The sequence below is a fragment of the Odocoileus virginianus genome, chromosome 7 (genome assembly GCF_023699985.2).
Source record: "Odocoileus virginianus isolate 20LAN1187 ecotype Illinois chromosome 7, Ovbor_1.2, whole genome shotgun sequence".
In the NCBI taxonomy this organism is placed as follows: Eukaryota; Metazoa; Chordata; class Mammalia; order Artiodactyla; family Cervidae; genus Odocoileus; species Odocoileus virginianus.
In genome coordinates this window covers 36155755-36178120 of record NC_069680.1, presented here as the reverse complement: position 1 = coordinate 36178120, position 22366 = coordinate 36155755, and the positions used below count along the sequence as shown (strand labels likewise).

At 37.4% G+C, this 22366-nt stretch overlaps 1 pseudogene; it reads right to left on the bottom strand.

The window, feature by feature from the left end:
* Positions 1-7514: 7514 nt before the first annotated feature.
* LOC110126823 (PEST proteolytic signal-containing nuclear protein-like) overlaps positions 7515-22366 on the bottom strand; it is a 37692-nt pseudogene continuing 22840 nt past the window's right edge.

Genomic DNA, 22366 nt, shown 5'->3' with positions numbered 1-22366 from the left:
GTAAGGACCAGCCGAAGACCCTGAAAGCAATCGGAGGGAGCTTTTCTGGACTGTGGGATAGCAAGGGTCAAAATTAACCGGCCCGAACACACTGCCGGCGGTTCGCAAAACAAAGGGACTGAGAATCTCCAGACAAGAGCCGGCCCATCCCCGCTGGAGGTAGGAGGCAGGGGGGAGGGGAAAAGGGCAAACTCAGCCCCTGAGAAGCCACCCCCTCCCACACTGCAAACAGGCCTCCGGGTTCTAGCTAAAGACTTCCTGAGACCCCACTGGCGGTGCGTGCTGGGGCCGCGGAGGGAAAAAGTGCGCCGTACCGGGGGAGATTGCGCCCAAGCCTCTGGCTGGCTGAGCCGCTCGCCGCAGAGGGAAAAGGCGTGCTGCACCCGGGAGAGTACGCACAAGCCTCTGGCTGCCTGAACCGCTCAGGCCGGGGAAGGCACAAAACGCAGGAGCAACCGAATCTGCGCTTTTGTGGAGTACCCGAAAACTTGAACCGCACTCAACGCAGGGCCCGCTCCATATAGAGCAGCCGGGAGCCTGAGCAGTGTAGACGGCGAAAGCACTGACACCCGTGAGCGGGGCAAACCCAGTGTGGCCGGAACACGGTGAGCACTATCCACACAGAGCGGTATCTGTCTGCAGCGCCCCGCCCTCCCCGTAGCAGGACTGAACTGAACTAGCGAACCTAAATAAGAGATCACCTCCGCCTGCCTGTGTCAGGGCGGAAATTAGACACCAAACAGACGGCAAACAGAAACCAAATAAACAAAGGGAACCGCTTCAGAAAGGACCGGTGCAACAGATTAAAATCCCTGAAGGTAACACCGACTACACCGGAAGGGGCCTACAGATATCGAGAAGTGTAAGCTGGAAAGGGGAGCTAGCTGAAATTGAACTGAACCTACGCTGACCGCAACAACCCGAGAAACTCCTAGATATATATGTACATTTTTTTTTTAATTAAAAAAAATTTTTTTTCTTTCCTTTTTTTTATTTTTTATTTTTTATTTTTTCTCTTTTATTTCTTTTATAATTCCCTATTACTCCCCCATTACTCCTCAACTTTCATTTTCATATATTTTTACGATTTTTTTAATTAGGGAAAAAAAATTTTTTTTTCTTTTTTTTTTCTTTTTCTTGTTTTTCTCTCCTATTTCCTTTTAGAGTCCTCTAATACTCCTCTATTATTCCTTAACTTTCATTTTCATTTCACTATAACCTTGCCAAAAAAAAAAAAAAAAGAGAGAGAGAAACCCTATTTTTAAACCCAACTTCATATACAGTTCTAAATTTTTTGTGTGTTTTTGTTTTTAAATATTGTATTTCAAAGAGTCTAACCTCTACACTAGGTTTTCAATCTTTGTTTTTCAGTAGTATGTGATATAAATTTTGGTCATTTAAGAATCCAATATTCAGTTCCCATTTCTATTCAGGAGTGTGGTGATACTCTCCCACTTTTGACTCTCTGTTTTCTACCTCAGAACACCTCTATTTCCTCCATTCCCCTTCTCTTCCCAATCCAACTCTGTGAATCTTTGTGGGTGTCTGGGCTACGGAGAACACTTTGGGAACAGGTATCTGCATAGACCTGTCTCTCTCCTCTTGAGTCCCCTTTTTCTCCTCCTGCTCACCTCTATCTCCTTCCTCCCTCTCCTATTCTTCATGTAACTCTGTGAACCTCTCTGGTTGTCTCTCACGGTGGAGAATCTTTTCACCATTAACCTAGAAGTTTTATTATCAGTGCTGTATAGTTGGAGAAGCCTTGAGACTATTGGAAGAATAAAACGGAAATCCAGAGGCAGGAGACTTGAGCCCAAATCCTGAGAAAACCAGAAAACTCCTGACTACATGGAACATTAAGGAATAAGAGACCATCCAAAAGCTTCCATACCTACACCAAAACCAACCACCACCCAAGAGCCAATAAGCTCCAGTACAAGACATACCACGCAAATTCTTTAGCAACGCAGGAACATAGACCTGAGTGTCAACATACAGGCTCTCCACAGTCACACCTAACAGAGACCCATCGCAAAACTCATTACTGGACACTCCATTGCACTCCAAAGAGAAGAAATCCAATTCCACGCACCAGAACGGTGACACAAGCTTCCCTAACCAGGAAACCTTGACAAACCAATTGTCCAACCCCACCCACTGGGTGAAACCTCCACAATAAAAAGGAACCTCAGACCACAAGAATACAGAAAGCCCACTCCAGACACAGCAATCTAAACAAGATGAAAAGGCAGAGAAATACCCAACAGCTAAAGGAACATGAAAAAAGCCCACCAAGTCAAACAAAAGAGGAGGAAATAGGGAATCTACCTGAAAAAGAATTTAGAATAATGATAATAAAAATGATCCAAAATCTTGAAAACAAAATGGAGTTACAAATAAATAGCCTGGAGACAAATATTGAGAAGATGCAAGAAATGTTTAACAAGGACCTAGAAGAAATTAAAAAAAATCAATTAAAAATTAATAATGAAATAAATGAGATCAAAAACACTCTGGAGGGAACCATGAGTAGAATAACAGAGACAGAAGATAGGATAAGTGAGATAGAAGATAAAATGGTGGAAATAAATGAAGCAGAGAGGAAAAAAGAAAAAGAATAAAAAAAAGTGAGGACAACCTCAGGGACCTCTGGGACAATGTGAAATGCCCCAACATTCGAATCATAGGAGTCCCAGAAGAAGAAGACAAAAAGAAAGGCCATGAGAAGATACTCGAGGAGATAATAGCTGAAAACTTCCCTAAAATGGGGAAAGAAATAGCCAACCAAGTCCAAGAAACCCAGAGAGTCCCAAACAGGATAAACCCAAGGCGAAACACCCCAAGACACATATTAATCAAATTAACAAAGATCAAACACAAAGAACAAATATTAAAAGCAGCAAGGGAGAAACAACAAATAACACACAAAGGGATTCCCATAAGGATAACAGCTGATCTATCAATAGAAACCCTTCAGGCCAGAAGGGGATGGCAGGACATACTTAAAGTAATGAAAGAGAATAACCTACAACCTAGATTACTCTACCCAGCAAGGATCTCATTCAGATATGAAGGAGAACTCAAAAGCTTTACAGACAAGCAAAAGCTGAGAGAATTCAGCACCACCAAACCAGCTCTTCAACAAATACTAAAGGATCTTCTCTAGACAGGAAACACAGAAAGGTGGCATAAATGTGAACCCCAAACAACAAAATAAATGGCAACAGGACCATACCTATCAATAATTACCTTAAATGTAAATGGGTTGAATGCCCCAAACAAAAGACAAAGGCTGGCTGAGTGGATACAAAAGCAAGACCCCTATATATGCTGTCTACAAGAGACCCACCTCAAAACAAGGGACACATACAGACTAAAAGTGAAGGGCTGGAAAAAAATATTCCATGCAAACGGAGACCAAAAGAAAGCAGGAGTCGCAATACTCATATCAGATAAAATAGACTTTCAAATTAAGTCTGTGAAAAGAGACAAAGATGGACACTACATAATGATCAAAGGATCAATCCAAGAAGAAGATATAACAATTATAAATATATATGCACCCAACATAGGAGCACCGCAATATGTAAGGCAAACGCTAACGAGTATGAAAGAGGAAATTAATAGTAACACAATAATAGTAGGAGACTTTAATACCCCACTCACAACTATGGATAGATCAACTAAACAGAAAATGAACAAGGAAACACAAACTTTAAGGGACACAATGGACCAGCTAGACCTAATTGACATCTATAGGACGTTTCACCCCAAAACAATCAACTTCACCTTTTTCTCAAGTGCACATGGAACCTTCTCCAGAATAGATCACATCCTGGGCCATAAATCTAGTCTTGGTAAATTCAAAAAGATTGAAATCATTCCAGTCATCTTTTCTGACCACAGTGCAGTAAGATTATATCTCAATTACAGGAAAAAAATTATTAAAAATTCAAACATATGGAGGCTAAACAACACACTTCTGAATAACCAACAAATCATAGAAGAAATCAAAAAAGAAATCAAAATATGCATAGAAATGAATGAAAATGAAAACACAACAACCCAAAACACTGTAAAAGCAGTGCTAAGGGGAAGATTCATAGCATTACAGGCCTACCTCAAGAAACAAGAAAAAAGTCAAATAAATAACCTAACTCTACACCTAAAGCAACTAGAGGAGGAAGAAATGAAGAACCCCAGGGTTAGTAGAAGGAAAGAAATCTTAAAAATTAGGGCAGAAATAAATGCAAAAGAAACTAAAGAGATCATAGCAAAAATTAACAAAGCTAAAAGCTGGTTTTTTGAAAAAATAAACAAAATTGACAAACCATTAGCAAGACTCATTAAGAAACAAAGGGAGAAGAACCAAATTAACAAAATTAGAAATGAAAATGGAGAGATCACAACAGACAACACTGAAATACAAAGGATCATAAGAGACTACTACCAGCAGCTCTATGCCAATAAAATGGACAACTTGGAAGAAATGGACAAGTTCTTAGAGAAGTATAACTTTCCAAAACTGAATCAGGAAGAAATAGAAGATCTTAACAAAACGATCACAAGCAAGGAAATCGAAACTGTAATCAGAAATCTTCCAGCAAACAAAAGCCCAGGACCAGATGGCTTCACAGCTGAATTCTACCAAAAATTTAGAGAAGAGCTAACACCTATCTTACTCAAACTCTTCCAGAAAATTGCAGAAGAAGGTAGACTTCCAAACTCATTCTATGAGGCCACCATCACCCTAATTCCAAAACCAGACAAAGATGCCACAAAAAAAGAAAACTACAGGCCAATATCACTGATGAACATAGATGCAAAAATCCTTAACAAAATTCTAGCAAACAGAATCCAACAACATATTAAAAAAATCATACATCATGACCAAGTGGGCTTTATCCCAGGAATGCAAGGATTCTTTAATATCCACAAGTCAATCAATGTAATACACCACATTAACAAATTGAAAGATAAAACCATATGATTATCTCAATAGATGCAGAAAAAGCCTTTGACAAAATTCAACATCCATTTATGATTAAAACTCTCCAGAAAGCAGGAATAGAAGGAACATACCTCAACATAATAAAAGCTATATATGACAAACCCACAGCAAGCATCACCCTCAATGGTGAAAAATTGAAAGCATTTCCCCTGAAATCAGGAACAAGACAAGGGTGCCCAGTCTCACAACTACTATTCAACATAGTTTTGGAAGTGTTGGCCACAGCAATCAGGGCAGAAAAAGAAGTAAAAGGAATCCAGATAGGAAAAGAAGAAGTGAAACGCTCTCTGTTTGCAGATGACATGATCCTCTACATAGAAAACCCTAAAGACTCTACCAGAAAATTACTAGAGCTAATCAATGAATACAGTAAAGTTGCAGGATATAAAATTAACACACAGAAATCTCTTGCATTCCTATACACTAACAATGAGAAAACAGAAAGAGAAATTAAGGAAACAATACCATTCACCATTGCAACAAAAAGAATAAAATACTTAGGAGTATATCTACCTAAAGAAACAAAAGACCTATACATAGAAAACTATAAAACACTGATGAAAGAAATCAAAGAGGACACAAACAGATGGAGAAATATACCGTGTTCATGGATTGGAAGAATCAATATTGTCAAAATGGCTATACTATCCAAAGCAATCTATAGATTCAATGCAATCCCTATCAAACTACCAATGGTATTTTTCACAGAACTAGAACAAATAATTTCACAATTTGTATGGAAATACAAAAAACCTCGAATAGCCAAAGTAATCCTGAGAAAGAAGAATGGAACTGGAGGAATCAATCTGCCTGACTTCAGACTCTACTACAAAGCCACAGTCATCAAGGCAGTATGGTACTGGCACAAAGACAGAAATATAGATCAATGGAACAGAATAGAAAGCCCAGAGATAAATCCACGAACCTATGGTCACCTTATCTTCGACAAAGGAGGCAAGGATATACAATGGAAAAAAGATAACCTCTTTAACAAGTGGTGCTGGGAAAACTGGTCAACCACCTGTAAAAGAATGAAACTAGAACACTTTTTAACACCATACACAAAAATAAACTCAAAATGGATTAAAGATCTAAATGTAAGACCAGAAACTATCAAACTCCTAGAGGAGAACATAGGCAAAACACTCTCCGACATAAATCACAGCAGGATCCTCTATGACCCCCCTCCCAGAATATTGGAAATAAAAGCAAAAATAAACAAATGGGACCTAATGAAACTTAAAAGCTTTTACACAACAAAGGAAACTATAAGCAAGGTGAAAAGACAGCCCTCAGATTGGGAAAAAATAATAGCAAACGAAGCAACAGACAAAGGATTAATCTCAAAAATATACAAGCAACTCCTCCAGCTCAACTCCAGAAAAATAAATGACCCAATCAAAAAATGAGCCAAAGAACTCAACAGACATTTCTCCAAGGAAGACATACAGATGGCTAACAAACACATGAAAAGATGCTCAACATCACTCATTATCAGAGAAATGCAAATCAAAACCACAATGAGGTACCATTACACGCCAGTCAGGATGGCTGCTATCCAAAAGTCTACAAGCAATAAATGCTGGAGAGGGTGTGGAGAAAAGGGAACCCTCTTACACTGTTGGTGGGAATGCAAATTAGTACAGCCACTATGGAAAACAGTGTGGAGATTTCTTAAAAAGCTGGAAATAGAACTGCCATATGACCCAGCAATCCCACTTCTGGGCATACACACCAAGGAAACCAGATCTGAAAGAGCCACGTGCACCCCAATGTTCATCGCAGCACTGTTTATAATAGCCAGGACATGGAAGCAACCCAGATGCCCATCAGCAGACGAATGGATGAGGAAGCTGTGGTACATATACACCATGGAATATTACTCAGCCATTAAAAAGAATTCATTTGAATCAGTTCTAATGAGATGGATGAAACTGGAGCCCATTATACAGAGCGAAGTAAGCCAGAAAGATAAAGATCATTACAGTATACTAACACATATATATGGACTTTAGAAAGATGGTAACGATAACCCTATATGCAAAACAGAAAAAGAGACTCAGATGTATAGAACAGACTTGTGGACTCTGGGAGAAGGCGAGGGTGGGATGTTTCAAGAGAACAGCATTGAAACATGTATATTACCTAGGGTGAAACAGATCACCAGCCCAGGTTGGGTACACGAGACAAGTCCTCGGGCCTGGTGCACTGGGAAGACCCAGAGGGATCGGGTGGAGAGGGAGGTGGGAAGGGGGACTGGGATGGGGAATACATGTAAATCCATGGCTAATTCATTTCAATGTATGACAAAAACTACTGTAATGATGTAAAGTAATTAGCCTCCAACTAATAAAAATAAATGGAAAAAAAATAATAATAATAATTAAAAAAAAAAAAAAAGAAAGAAACACTGCTCCAAAGAGTCTAATGCCATTCTTTAAAAAAGGAAAGTGTTCCTTTTACATTTACACCCACCCCATGCCCCATTTTCAAAACACACAGTTTAATCATTTTGGTCATAGACATTTCTAAGATGAGATCTTAAATTTCACTTTCATAGCTTCTAATTATCAGAAAACCCATGTCCTTTATTGATGGAATTTGGTCCTGCTGAAGTTGGTGTATCCCATCCAGTAGGCTTTATCCTCATCTTTGTCTCTGGAGGCATTTCCTCTGGTTCACTATTTTCATCCTCATTTAAGCTGCTGTTACCAAAATAGTTTTTGGAGTAAGTGTTGGAAAGGTTTCTTTAGGCTTACTTAAACCAAGTTCAATGGATAGGGCTTTCTTTGTCATCTGACTACCTACCAAGTTGGTAGACTGCCAACTACCTCCAAGTTCGGGAAATCCAAAGTTGGAGATCTTAGCAGGCTTTCGTGGGAGGTCTGCAGCTTCTTTTACTTATTGATTCTCAGGACTCTGGCTGGTATTTCCCCCTCCATTACTGGAAGTAACAGTCTTAGGTTTCCCAGATTTTCTGGCTTCTTCTTTAGATCCTCTGGTGGCACCAGTTCACTGCTCTGCCACCTTCCTGCCCTCCATTTTTCCTGCCACAGCCTCCAAATTTTTAATGTTTTACTAAACATTTTTTGGGCTTTCCCAGTGGTGCTAGTGATTTAAAAAACCTGCCTGCCAATGCTACAGAATATGTAAGAGATGTGAGTTTGACCTCTGGTCAAGAAGATCCCCTGGAGAATGCCATGGCAATCTACTCCAGTATTTTTGCCTGGAGAATCCCATGGACGGAGGAGCCTGGCAGGCTGTGGTCCATAGAGTCACAAAGAGGTGGAAATAACTGAAGTGACTTAGCACACACACATACAATAAACATTTTAAGAAACTAAATGTTCCTGTTTCTGAAATGATCTTTGATACTTCAATAAGCAAAAGCATCTTCCTCTTTCATCTTAACTGTTCTCTGAATATCCATTGTATGTCATATATAGAGAATAATGCAGTGGTTATAAGACCAAGATATCAAGCCAGACTACCTAATTTTTATCTTACCTCTGACACTTAATGAGATCTAATCCACACAGTTAATAATAATGGTGGCTAATATTCATTTAAAACTTATTTCATTTAATTTTTGCAATTCTATGAGACGGGTACTCACTCACTATTCCCAGCTAGATATACATGGGAATGGGGCTTCCATGACGGCTCAGCAGGTAAAGAATCCACCTGCAATGCGGGAGACACAGGATATTTGAGTTCGAGCCCTAGGTTGGGAAGATCCCCTGGAGGAGGAAATGGCAAATTTCTAGTATTCTTGCCTGGAAAATCCCAAGGACAGAGTAGATTGGAGGCTACAGTCCATGGGGCTGCAAAGCGTACAACAGGCCTGAGCATGAAAGTACACGTGAGTGCACACACACACACACACACACACACACACAGAGGAATGGAATTTCCATCTGCAAATGAGGCCCTAAACAGCTAAGTAAATGGCCTGAAATCACTCAACTAAGGATTTGACTCAGATTTATTGAAATTCAAATTTATTCCCTTGGCCAGCATTTTGTATGAATAAAGGAGAAGCTAATCTCTTATGGTCTTCCCTGGTGGCTCCATGGTAAAAAAAACAAACAAACAAACAAAAAAACACACCTGCCAATGCAGGATGCATGGGTTTGATCCCTGGGTTGGGAAGACTCCCTGGAGGAGGAAATGGCAACCATTCCAATATTCTTGCCTGGGAAATTTGGTAAACAGAGGAGCATGGTGGGCTACAGTCCATGGTGTTGCAAAGAGTTGGACATGATTTAGCAGACTGTGCATGCATGCATATCTCTTATAAATCCTCCTGAATGACAAGACAATATATACGTTGTACCAAGTACATGCAGAGAGCAGTAGTTGTATACAATCAAATTTTTTTTTCAGAAATAGAGCTTTCTACATTTGTTCTTTAAATACAAATCAACTCTGAAATTAGAGTGTTAAATATTGAAATTAAGCATTTAGTAACAAGGATAGAATGAATATGCCCTTGAAGAAAAACACATTTTCCTTAACTGTGACTTTTCCTAAACTCTCATGAGTATTTTATAAAACATCCCCTAAATATCAGGACAGCTGCTATTTAATCTCCTGGAGGTAAATTATTGACTCTAAAATATCACTCTATAGAACCTAGACTATTAACAAGATTCTTACTGAAACATTCTTTGTTTGATTACTATGGCAAGATCAGCAACTGCAACTCCTCTAGTTCTAATATTTTTCCCTTACTCCAAGCTCTGTACGATGTTCTAGGAGCCATGTTCCATGAGACTAGTCAATAGATAATGGCTGAATGTCAGAGACAAGTCCTCCCAAGGATGTTTATGCAAGGAGCATCAGGAGATGGGAAATTTCATTCCTTCCCCAACCACTGCTTTATAATTCTTCTGTGAAAATTCTTGTTTCTGGTCAGCATTTCTCTCCTCCCTCTTCTCTCTTCCCCTTTTTGGAACAGAAGAAAATCTCACAGTTTTTCCCCCAACCAAATTGTCTCTAAACTAAACACCTGCAGTGCTTTGTACATTCTATGTCTAAAAATACAAAAATGAGGACATAAAACTTCTCTATATATGTGTCCCCATATTTATGATTAGTCTTTTTTATTCTGTACATCTTGGTAATCATAAATCTGTAGGTTTCTAAAGATCAAAAAATCAGTTAGCACATAAAAAGAAAATCAGACTCCAGATATATTGACTTTTTATCACAAAGATAGACTCAAGTTCTAAGTTAAAGCCACAGAGCTGGTTCTTGCAGAAAGAAAGGGGGATGGAAATGAAAGTAGGATTCCTGGACCTCTGACTGGGTAGGCCAGTCCTGGGGGTGGGCAATTTGAAAGGTGACTAGAGAAAGGAGTGATTAGAGAATAACCTTTCTTCTTCTTTATCACACTTCCAAACTATTGAAAATTAGAAACAGGTAGACAGTGTTGTGTCTGTGGGCACTATTTGGTCCCCTGAGTTATTAGTAGCCTGATCATTGCCCTGAATTCTCTGAAATCTGTCCATACTTAAAGGACAAATGTATGCAAATAACTGTGTCATAAGTGTGGATTTTTTTTCATTCCATGTCAAGTTTAGGTTCAGGGCACTATCTGGTACATTCAACAGTAACCACCACAAGTGAACAAGACTTTTTTGATCTCCATTTACTTTTAATTGCACCTTTTAAAAAATTTTGGATTCCTAGAGTTTGGGCTTGTGCTTGGTGATTCAGTCCCAAATATGAGAGGGTTGGTTGCGGGTTCAAAAGACAAGAGAAGTCACATTCTGAGCTTTAGAGACCATCCCCTGAGAGAACAAAGGCCAATCCCACAAGAACAGCAAGAAGGTTTTCTATGACATACTCCCTAAGATCTTGTCCAGGTCCAGTAATTCTGATTTAATAATATCACTGACCTAATTCATAAGGACATTCTTTATTAGTCCTTGCTTATTAACAGGTTTTCCATAAAGATTGCTATTTTGAGTTGACTTTATCAAATTGCAATCATCAAGTAGATAATTGCTTCTAGGCTTAAGCAGAATGATTCTAAAGTTTAACAAGAAACATAGATTTCAAAATTAGAAATGCCAATATTCATAGAATGTTTAAGGAGGCCAAGAGACCATTTAGTCCAATACATACATACAAAATGAAGGTCTCAGAGCTACTGAATCTGTCTCTTAAATCTGCATTTTAACAATTTTTTATTGAAAATAATCTATTCTAACACATTTGAAAACTGCAACTATAGCACTGTTTCCCTGTATTTTCAAAACTATTTCAATCTTACTTGCAATAAGATTTTCCCTTGAGGTAGAATATGCATTTTAATACAATAATAAGCAGCTGGGTGCCTGGTCTAGCTTATTAATAAATAAGTTCAATAAATCTTTGTCTGCTCTTCCTAATTTATCAAGTTGTTTATTTTGCTAGCAGTGTAGAACAGTGAGAGCAAAGAAAGAATATGGTACCCTTGTCATGTACACATACAAAACTTATAACTCTTCTAAAATATCTTTCTCATATGATGGCATTAGAAGAACATGTTATAAAATGTAGAAAATAATTAAGAGGTAATAATAAAGTTTCTAAATAGGTAGAACAAGTTTGCAAATAATTTGCCCAAAATGCAAAAGTATAGCAAATATTTATTAATGAAAAATGGGAAAGTTAGTGGTGAAACACCAGATGATAAGTGCTATAGTTTAGCAAACTATTTCACTTCTGGAATCCTGCAAAACTCAAATAAAATTCAACTGCATTTATGAACAATATGGTTTACTAACATGCTTCCAGTAATGATTATTTCTAATACACCTAATATGATCATTGAAAGAGAAACCTTAAATTAGAAAGAAACTATTTTGACTGTAAATTTATCATTATTAGCACCTCCCTTTGCTTGGATAGAATATATATGTTATTACTTGTTAACTGGAGAAGTCTTTGAAAATAAATGTTTATAAATTAATTAATAGAACAATTACAGTAAATGACTCACTAGAGTCATAAGTCATAAGGACCAGCACAGTAATTCTTGAGAAACTGCTAAGAAAATTAATTTTATGCCTGTACCAAGATGTAATGAAATAAATAAGTTACACAATAGTACAAAATAATCCATAATAATAAAAGCTTATTACAAAATATTTGCCTCATCAATTTCTGCCTTGACATAACAACTTGTTTCTTATAATCATTAAAATTATAAAAGTGCATCACACAAAATTAGGTTATCTATATTGATTTTTGTCAATAAGCTCAATATTGTAAACCTAATGCCTCCTCAGTTAGAAACAATTTTATATTGATAATTAACAAATTTAGAAAGAGAAACTATAAAGGGACTGATCCAAACAGATGCTATTTTTTTAAGAAAATCAACAGTTGGTAATCATTAAGATTTACTACAATATATTATTAGGAAACTTTAATGATTCAAAAGTTTTGTGTGGAAAAAAAAATCACTTCCTATAGAAGGAATCTTTCTCCCATTCCGCACACTGCCATCAAAAAAACTGGAAAGAAAAAATAAAAGCTAAAATTTATTTTTATGCAATCTTCCTGCTAACACTTCATAACAATGAGAAAATTAGTTCTGTAAGAGCTTTGTTCCATGGATTTATCCACTGGTAGCACACAAGTCTGCTGTCAATGAATGAATGGGTATTACTCCTCAGGCATATGTTGTTCATTGACTGACATTCTACTCTAAAGATATTTCCTTTTCCCATATTTGTTTACTTATTGTTTTATTATATTCATAATAGACTTGTGTATTCCTCTTATTAAGTTTGTGTACTGTGGCACTGTCATTTTTTTCATGCTCTAATTATACTGTTTTTGGTCTATGTGAACTATTTCAAGATGGCATCTTTCTAATATGTCTCTACCATACTTTGAATATGTTCTTAATTTCTATTAAATACTACAAGATATTTCAAGTTCACCTCATTCTTGTGAAGTTCAGATATTTCTCCAAGGAGACTTTATTTCATTTGTTAGAGGGTGGTATTTGGACGCTAAGATCTAGGAACTAACCGTTCTTCTTACTCATTTCTAAAAAACTATCTACACTTGCTCTACCACACACTTTCCAACCACTACAGCATCCTCCAAATTGTTTTACTGCTAGCTTTCTATCTTTCATTCTATACCAATACATGTGTTCTTATAACAGTCTGAGAAGTCTTTTTTAAAAGTATATTGTATCATTTAATTCATCATCTTACACTCTCTAACATTTTTATTTTTCATTTTAAACTACATGCAGAAACACACACATAACCCAATGTTTCTCATGAATTTAGACACAAAGGGAAGTGAAAGCTGCTCAGTCATGTCTGATTCTTTGCAACCCCATAGACTATATAGTCCATGGAATTCTCCAGGCCAGAATACTAGAGTGGGTAGCCTTTCCCTTCTCCAGGGGACCTTCCCAACACAGGGATTGAACCCAGGTGTCCTACATTGCAGATGGATTCTTTACCAGCTTAGCCACCAGGGAAGCCCAAGAATACTGGAGTGGGCAGCCTATCCCTTCTCCAGCAGGTCTTCCTGACCCAGGAATCTAACTGGGGTCTCCTGCATTGCAGGCAGATTCTTTACCAACTGAGCTCTCAGGGAAGCCCAAAAGTTCTTAAGAAAATATCAGTATATTTAATTCATTAATATAGAAAAGGAGTTGTGTACCATGATCAAGTAGGATTGATTTCATGTACACAAAGCTAATTAAATATTCCAAGACCAATCAATGAACTTCAGCAAATCAGCAGATTAAAAAAGAAAGACCATATCATCATATCAATAGATGCAGGAAAATAACTCAATAAAATACAAAATTCATTCATAATAGTTTTCAGGAAATGAGAAATGATAAAGGACTCCCTCAACTTGATAAAGAGCATCTGAAAAAAAAAATTACTCTTAACATAAAAAACCATAACAGAGTGTTTTCTCTATAAGACAGAATTTGGCAAGGACTTCTATCACTATTCTTACTCAACATAGTACTGGATATACTAGCCATTACAACAAGGGAAGAAAAAATAAAAGGCATCAGATAAGAAAGGGAAAAATAAGATTATCTCTACTCACAGATGAAATGATTGCCTATGTAGAAGATCAAAAGTATTCTATTTAAAATTTCATAGAAAAAAAATAAAATTTCATAGAATTAATGAGTTCAGCTAAGTGACAGATACAAGATCAATACACAAAACTTGAGTGCATTTCTGTATTAACAATGAAAATGTGGGCTGAATTAAAATCACTATAATATATACTGAAGGATGCAAAAGAAGCTTTGAACAAGTGAAAATATTTTTTAATGTAAATACAATATTAGAAAGATGGCTGTTGTTTAGTTGCTAAGTCATGTCTGACCCTTTTGTGACCCCATGGACTATAGCCCTCCAGGCTTCTCCTCCAGTTTCTCTCCAGGCAAGAATACTACAGTGAGTTGCCATTTCTTAAGGGTATCTTCCCAACCCAGGGATCAAACCCACTTCTCATGCATTGGCAGGTGGGTTCTTCACCACTGAGCCACCAAGAAAGCCCAGAAAGATTATCTAAATTTATCTGAAAATGTAATTCCAATCAAAATTTCAACATTTCACATAAAAGTGTATATGCATGAAAACAGTCAAGGTAATTTTCAAATTATCATGTGATAAATTACAATAATGCAAATAAAATATCTGAATAATATTAAATAAATAAATATTTAAATAAATAAAACTATGAAACAAGCTAAAGAGTATAGTATAAAATTGAGTTTCAATTTAGTGTAGAAAAGATGAATAGCCCAGGAAGAGTTGAAAAAATTGATTATCAATTCATAAATATATACTTGAAATTGATTGAGAATTCTGCATATGTGTATTTCACACACACTTACCACTAGAGGTATTTATGCACGTGCAAAAGGAGGTACGTAGATGGAAAATCATACCATGACTATTTATAATAATGAAAACTCAGGAACAAATTATCCATCAAAGCTAGAATCATGAAACAAATTATGGCATTTCCAAATATGAAATGCTATTTAATAGATAAAAGAATACTGCACTGACATGAAAAATCTCAGAGGCTTATTGTTGGGAGTACAAAGCAAGTTATAGAAAATATTCAATGTTGTTGTTGTTAAGTTGTTCAGTCGTGTATGACTCTTTGTGACCCCATAAACTGGAGCATGCCAGGCTTCCCTGTCCTTCACCATCTGCTGGAGTTTGCTCAAACTCATTTTATTGAAAATATTCAATAAAAATAGCTATTTTTCTTGTTCTTTAGAAGAGCCAAACACCACATATTGCTATATTTTTTTAAAAAAGCACAAATTTCAGGATGATTACAGAGCCTCTGTATCTTGATTCCCCAGTTAACTGTGACTTCTCAGAGCCCTTCCATCCAGGATTCTTCTTCTTAAAAAACATATTTCATAACAACCTAGAAAATGTCAGTTCTTCAACATCTGAATCACTCCTTCTGAGGGATTTCCTTTGAAAGATATCAGGGTAGACAGTCAATCATCAGGATCCACTTCAATGATTAAAAGAAAAAAAGATGCTTAGGAACATAGTTTTTACAATGTTAGCAACTCTCTTGAATACTGGATTGATATCTCCTCCCTTGTAGGAAGAAAATTAAATAATAAGTGTTCCCTAACATATTTAAGAGAAAAATATAGAGAGAAAGAGTGAGAAAAAGATACAGCTACAACCTCAGGTCAAGATGAGCAGCAAGTCATTCTGAGCACTGAATTAAGATTCTGACTGCATTTATCATATCTGTTAAACTGCTAGACCAAGGACAAGCTAGTAAAGTATAAATACTGATCATTAGATATTGTTCTCTTATTTACCAGATTGGATAGATAAATGTTCACCTTTTTTCAGATCCTAAACTCTGGAGAGAATAGCAGTTATTCTTATTTTATCTTTTTTGTTGACTGTAATTTCTAGCTTTATTGCTTACTAAATAACATTTTATTGCTTACTAAATAACACCTCTCTGCAAAACTCATTATCTTTCCTGACCTCAAACCACACCAGGAGTTAAAGAGGGACAGATGTTGCTATGCCCATTTTCAAAAGAGAAAATGTGGAAGATATTTTAAGTCATGTGGTTGACGAGGAAAAGTGGTGTCATTGCTACCAGTTGTTTTGCTGCAGAATAACTATTTTCCTTTCAACTGGCAGAGTAAGCAATATTCTTCACCCTTCTATACTGTCTAGAGAACCATTGACCAAGCTCTCTGTCTTCCCCATGAAGTGGATGAGCACAAGATGTAAGCCAGACCAATGTCCCATTGTTGCTGGATTTTGCATCTTGAATAGAGATATTAAGAGAGCAAAACAAAATTATCATATTCATCCCAGAGGTATGCCACTGTTGAGACTCGACTTCTGTGATTCTGAACCTTCGTCTTTAGTGTTTCCTTCACTTCTACGAGTCTCCCTTATCCCCAACCAGTCTCTCTTATCCCCTTTAATAAACAGAATTGTTATCTCTTGCCTGCCACCTATAAAGAACCACAGTATACAGTTGGCCATGTGCAGAATTAGAGAGGGCTTGTTTGAATTTGGAGGAAGCATCATGCCCATGCCCACCCCCTCCCCACCCTCCATAGCCTATTCCATCCTCAGCCACATGTATTTGCAGTTTCTTCCCACCTTCCATGATGTACACATATACTCAAAGAGGACTTTGATTTCCCACCAAATTTCTTCAATCAAAATCTGCTTTCTGGAAGAAACTTGAACCTTTGTGCACACATATGTAGAAGAGTATTTTGTTTTATCTTTTATCCAATAAGTTTTATTCAAATCCTCCTACTTACATATTATTGTGCTAAGAAAGATAACAGTGTAAATATGAAAGATTTGTCCCTTGTCTTGTAGCTGATAAATCCATCAAACACTGTAAAGGATATCTAATTACAGGATCTGGAGATCTGGAGGGGAGACAAAGTACCTTCATTCCAACTCTGAAGTCAGATGAAATCTGAAATTGGTAGCTGCTTACTAGTGTTTCTGGTTTAGGAAATAAAGCCACATCTAGTTTAACAGTGAATAGAATATCACCAGCAGTATACTGATCTTCCACATAAAGTCAGACAATGGGTTCATTGTCTTCTCCTCACTCTACATATTTTTATTACCTGTTGACATAGTTAGTGTTTCGTTGGGGAATCTTCTACAGTGCTCAGGCTAACACTAAGCCTAGCTGACTACATTCAGAACAACCCTTGACTGAGGAAACTGCTGTCAAACTCTCTACCTAAAAAAGTAAATAATTAAAAATAAAGAAAATATAATTTATATTATTGCTGAACTTATTTTAATAACTTAAAAATATTATAAAATTTAAATCATCCAAAATGAGGTAAATAAGAGCACCTGTAATTCTAAAACAGAGAGACTGCCACTACTGACAATTTAACCTATATATTTTGATTATGTGTACTCATACATACATGAGTAATGCACCTTCTTCATATATATTTGCTTCTGAAACATAGGAATTGTTTGAAGTACTCTTTTAAATTATGAGTGGATGATATATTTGAAACAGAATTAAACTTGTCAAGTATAATCACAATCATGATCATCATTTTTATAGTTAACTATGCCGGATACTTGTTTAGTATATTGAGTACTTGATCTCATTTAATCATTCCAACAAACTAATGATGTTGGTACTACTGTTATCATCAATTTTACTGACTAAGAAGCAGGGTTTAACCAGGCAACAGCTCAAGATCCTACAGAAGCAAATTGAATATGAAATATGGATAAAGGGAGATACCCAGAGGAAACATTTTGAGCCATTCTGGCCCCCCACAAGAGACAGCAATGAAGACCAAAGAGGTATGTCTGGAAGATTTCGAATCTTTCTTTCCAGATTCTCTTGGTGAGGGTACAAACAAAGCATTGTGACTCCCATTCAAAGTGTGTGCTGTGTTGCTATGGTGAGTGTATATTACTCAATCTACCCAATTTAAAAGCTCCTCAAAGGTGCCACAACCAGACATTGGGAGGAAATGGTTTGCCTTCCCTTATAACTTAACTTCTAGCATGAACTACAGGTTGCCCATGCCCCACTAACTCCTTCCCTGGTGGCTCAGCAGTAAAAATCCACCTGCAATGCAGGAGACACAGGAGACACGAGTTCAATCCCTGGGTTGGGAAGACCCCTGGAAGAGGGCATGGCAAGCCACTCCAATATTCTCACCTGCAGAATCCCATGGACAGAGGAGACTGGTGGGCTACAGTCCATAGGGGTGCAAAGAGTTGGACACAACTGAAGAGATTAAGCGCGCATGCAGGTGTGATCTGCTAAACAAGGGAGAGGGTGATGAAAGCGGGATAGCTCTGAAAAGCTGGAGGTCAGCACCTGTGACAGGGGTCTTTTCTACAGTTGGGCTTCTGCCCAATTTTGCTTCTTCCATGGATAGAATCAGTATACAAAGCTCCCATGTTCCCTTGGCAGAAGTCTCCACAAGGCAGATGTGAAAGCAAAACACCACCTACACCAAGACAAGAGCTCTGAAGCAGGAGAGAACCCCGTGCCTGATGACTCTGCAAAGTGGATGCAAGTTCAGGACAGGTGCTGGACGGGTGCTTGTGGTCCTCAGGGTAGTACTGACCTCAGAACACGATAGAGCAGCTTCTCCCTTTTGACTATGTATCTTTGTAATTTACCCTGAAGAAGGGGTTCTGCAATGTAAAAAGGCCTCCAACAGGCCTACATGTTCCTCAAAGCCAACCCCATAGAGACTTCAGCTCTTTTCAGCTGGACCTGACTCTGTCTGCCTCTACCAAATCCTGACACTCTGAAAGCTGTGAGGAAACCATTCCACATACTAAAACAATAAAATAAACAAAGATAACAAAAATAAAATGCTTAGTTCCACAAAAGAGTCTCAAGATGACAAGCTGATTGCTTACCTTCTAATCACCACTGTCCAGTATCAAAATTAATAGAGAATAATTTCTTGGGGCTTCTCCAATGGCTCAGCAGGTAAAGAATCCACCTGCAGGAGACACAGGAGATGCAGGTTCGATCTATGAGTCAGGAAGATCCCCTGGAGGAGGAAATGGCAAGCCATTCCAGTATTCTTGTCTGGGAAATCCCATGAACAGAGGACCCTGGAAGGCTACAGTCCATGGGGTTGCAGAGAGCTGGACGTGGCCGAGTAGCAAAGCCAGCACTTCTCTTAGCCTCAAAAGAAAATATAAAATACTTTATAATCACGCAGGATTGGGATTAATTTTTGAGTCCTTAGCATCTTTTCCCAAATGACAAAGCCTTTACTGAGACACCCCTAAGTTGCACACAAAGGCCTCCAAGGAGACTCCCAGCACCTCCAGCTTCAGTTCTTCTCAAACCCTCATTCTCACCCCCTACAGCAGCCTTGAGAAGAAGCCTCAACATTAAATGCAAAAAAAGAGTTCAAAGTATGACTATAACACAAGCAAGAACATTTTGTTTACTGACAAGAATCTCAACTTCTTTTCAAGTGACTAGAATTTAATGACCAGAGGAAGAAATAGCTCAACAGAGAGAACTTTAAAAGTCTCTAGGAGATAAAAATAAATTGGTTTGTTAAGTATATCCCTTGATGTGTCATGCTTGTTCAAAGATGCAGTTATATATGCACTAAAGGAGTATTGGCTATTTTTATCACCTTTCCCCAGTGTTAGTACCACACACAAGGGCAGGGCTCATTCATTCACTTGTTCAGACATTTATTGAGGAGTTCCTTTGTGCCAGTCTATACCACCCCTGAGGATACAGAGATGGCAATAATAGACTGTCCACAAGAGACACAGAAGTTTAATAGATTATATGACAAGATAAATGAGAATAATTTAAGCATCAAGTGCTTCACAGAGTGTGGTATCTACAAAGTACCACTGGACCTAAAGGAAGATTGGGGAAACCTCAGAGTGAAAGAATCAATACAGTTGGTCAAGAAATAGTTTTTTCAACTTTATATTATTAAACTTCATACTGTTAAACTTACTAAATTGTTGCTACTTTATGGAACTATCTGAATTCAAAGGAAGCAATTATTTGGGATAGTATTCACAGTGAAAGTTAGGGAAAATCCCATGAACAATATGAATCACTTCCAGCTCTTAGAAGTCAAGTGCAATTCCAGAAGGCAGCTGTTGGCTTCTAACTCTGAGATGACAAATTAAGTCTGTGATCTTTGGCAGAGGTTGGTAAACTTCTACATTAAGGAGTTTATCCCCAGTTAGTTGTAACCCATTGTGCACTGTAGCCTAAGGAGACTCTTTGATTCATTTATACATATACTATTTTCAAATGGAGGGAGCTAAAGACACATTTTGGTGAAAAGGTTCAGGTGATCTGTGAGTTCACTTACTGCAAACCATGAATTTTTCACTTATAAGAAGAACTGAGAGCTACTTATTTGTGACTACTAAGTGAGTAATGAGTCATTACAAAAAGCTTCATGTTGCAAGAGTTTACTGAAGAACCTATTTCATTAATCTACTGTTAAATCTTGGCAACATTAAACAATATAACAACATCAATGTTTGCTTAATGAATGAATGAATGAATGAATGAATCAGTGCATGCAAACCTACTCAGAGTCTTGAAGAAGAATGAAAGAGGCCCTCCAAAGAGTATCCCCAATAGGGTACTTTTATTTGGTTGCTCTTTACAGCTTAGAATCTGAGTTCCAAAGAATGTCATGGGCAAGACTGCTGGCCTTTGGTTTCCCCAGTGAGGTTAGTCTAGCTAGTTCCACCAGGCCAGGGCAAGAGGAAGGAATTTCTAAGAGGAAGAAAACAGAAAGTCCAAGCAAACCCAGAGAGAAACTATAGACTCTCTTCCCAATCTAAAAAAAAAAAAAAAAAAGAAAGAAAAAAACAAGTTACAAGTGTTTCCAAAGAAAAATTATATAAAAGGGATACTGAATCCAGGAGACTTGAAGTCAGGAGTTTGAAAACTAGTAAATGAATATACCAGACAGCTTGTCATCAGTTAATGGGGAGGTTTGAAGTTGTAGCCAAGAAACAGGAATCTGACACTTAAGTCTCTGGTTAGAAGCTAGTCAGAGGTGCATGAAACTGTCTCAAAAAGATTAAGCCTGGACTCTCCTACCACAAAGCAGCGTTGTGTGGACAGGATTTCTCTGCTATTATTTTAAGGCTTTGAGTGATTTAAGAATGTTTGGCAGCTGAGGAAAAGAAATCACATATCCAGTTTGTGCATTCTCGTTTCTTTTGATGGAATATTTTTTCATTTTATTTATCATCATTTAAAAAATTATTTTTAGTGCATAATCCAGTTATTTTCAACCATGACTGTATACCAGGATAACCTATGCAGTTTTCTAAAAACACAAATAAGAACAGTCACCTGGAAAGTACGATTTAGTTAGTTTCTAGGTTTGGCTGCTGTTTGTGTCTTAGTTCCAGCATTGACTCAATAGGCAATCAAGTTTGATTGTTCACTTAAATTACATAAGGTTGAAGACCACTCTCTGGTGCCTATACTCAAGTTACATTTCAGAAAACTTGTTGTCTCTGGAGGCTGTAATTGCAGCTGGCATTTTTTTTCTTACATCCTGTCTGCATTTTATAAATGTTCCCCAATAAACATAGGTGAATATCATAATAAAACAAATGTTTTTTTTTTTAAAGAACGCATGAGTTTGAAATATTTTGTCTTACTCTGCAAGAAAATTCAAGAAAAACATGTACTTCTGCTTCATTGACTATGCTAAAGCCTTTGTCTGTGTGGATCACATCAAACTGTGGAAAATTCTTAAAGAGATGGAAATACCAGACCATCTCACCTGCCTCCTGAGAAACCTGTATGCAGGTCAAGAAGCAACAGTTAGAACTAGACATGGAATGATGAACTGATTCCAAACTGGGAAAGAAGTACTTCAGGGCTGTATATTGTCTCCGTGCTATTTAACTCATATGCAGAGTACATCATATGAAATGCTGGGCTAGATGAAGCACAAGTTGGAATCAAGACTGCCGGGAAAAATATGAGTAACTTCAGATATGTAGATGACACCACCCTTATGGCAGAAAGTGAAAAGAAACTAAAGACCCTCGATGAAAGTGAAAGAAACTGAAAAGGCTGGCTTAAAGCTCAACATTCAAAAAATAAAGATAATGGCATCCAGTCCCATCATTTCATGGCAAATAGATGGGGAAACAATGGAAACAGTGACAGAATTTATTTTCTTGGGCTCCAAAATCACAGCAGATGGTGACTGCAGCCATGAAATTAAAAGACATTTGCTCCTTGGAAGAAAAGCTATGACAAACCTAGACAGCATATAAAAAAGCAGAGACATTACTTTAC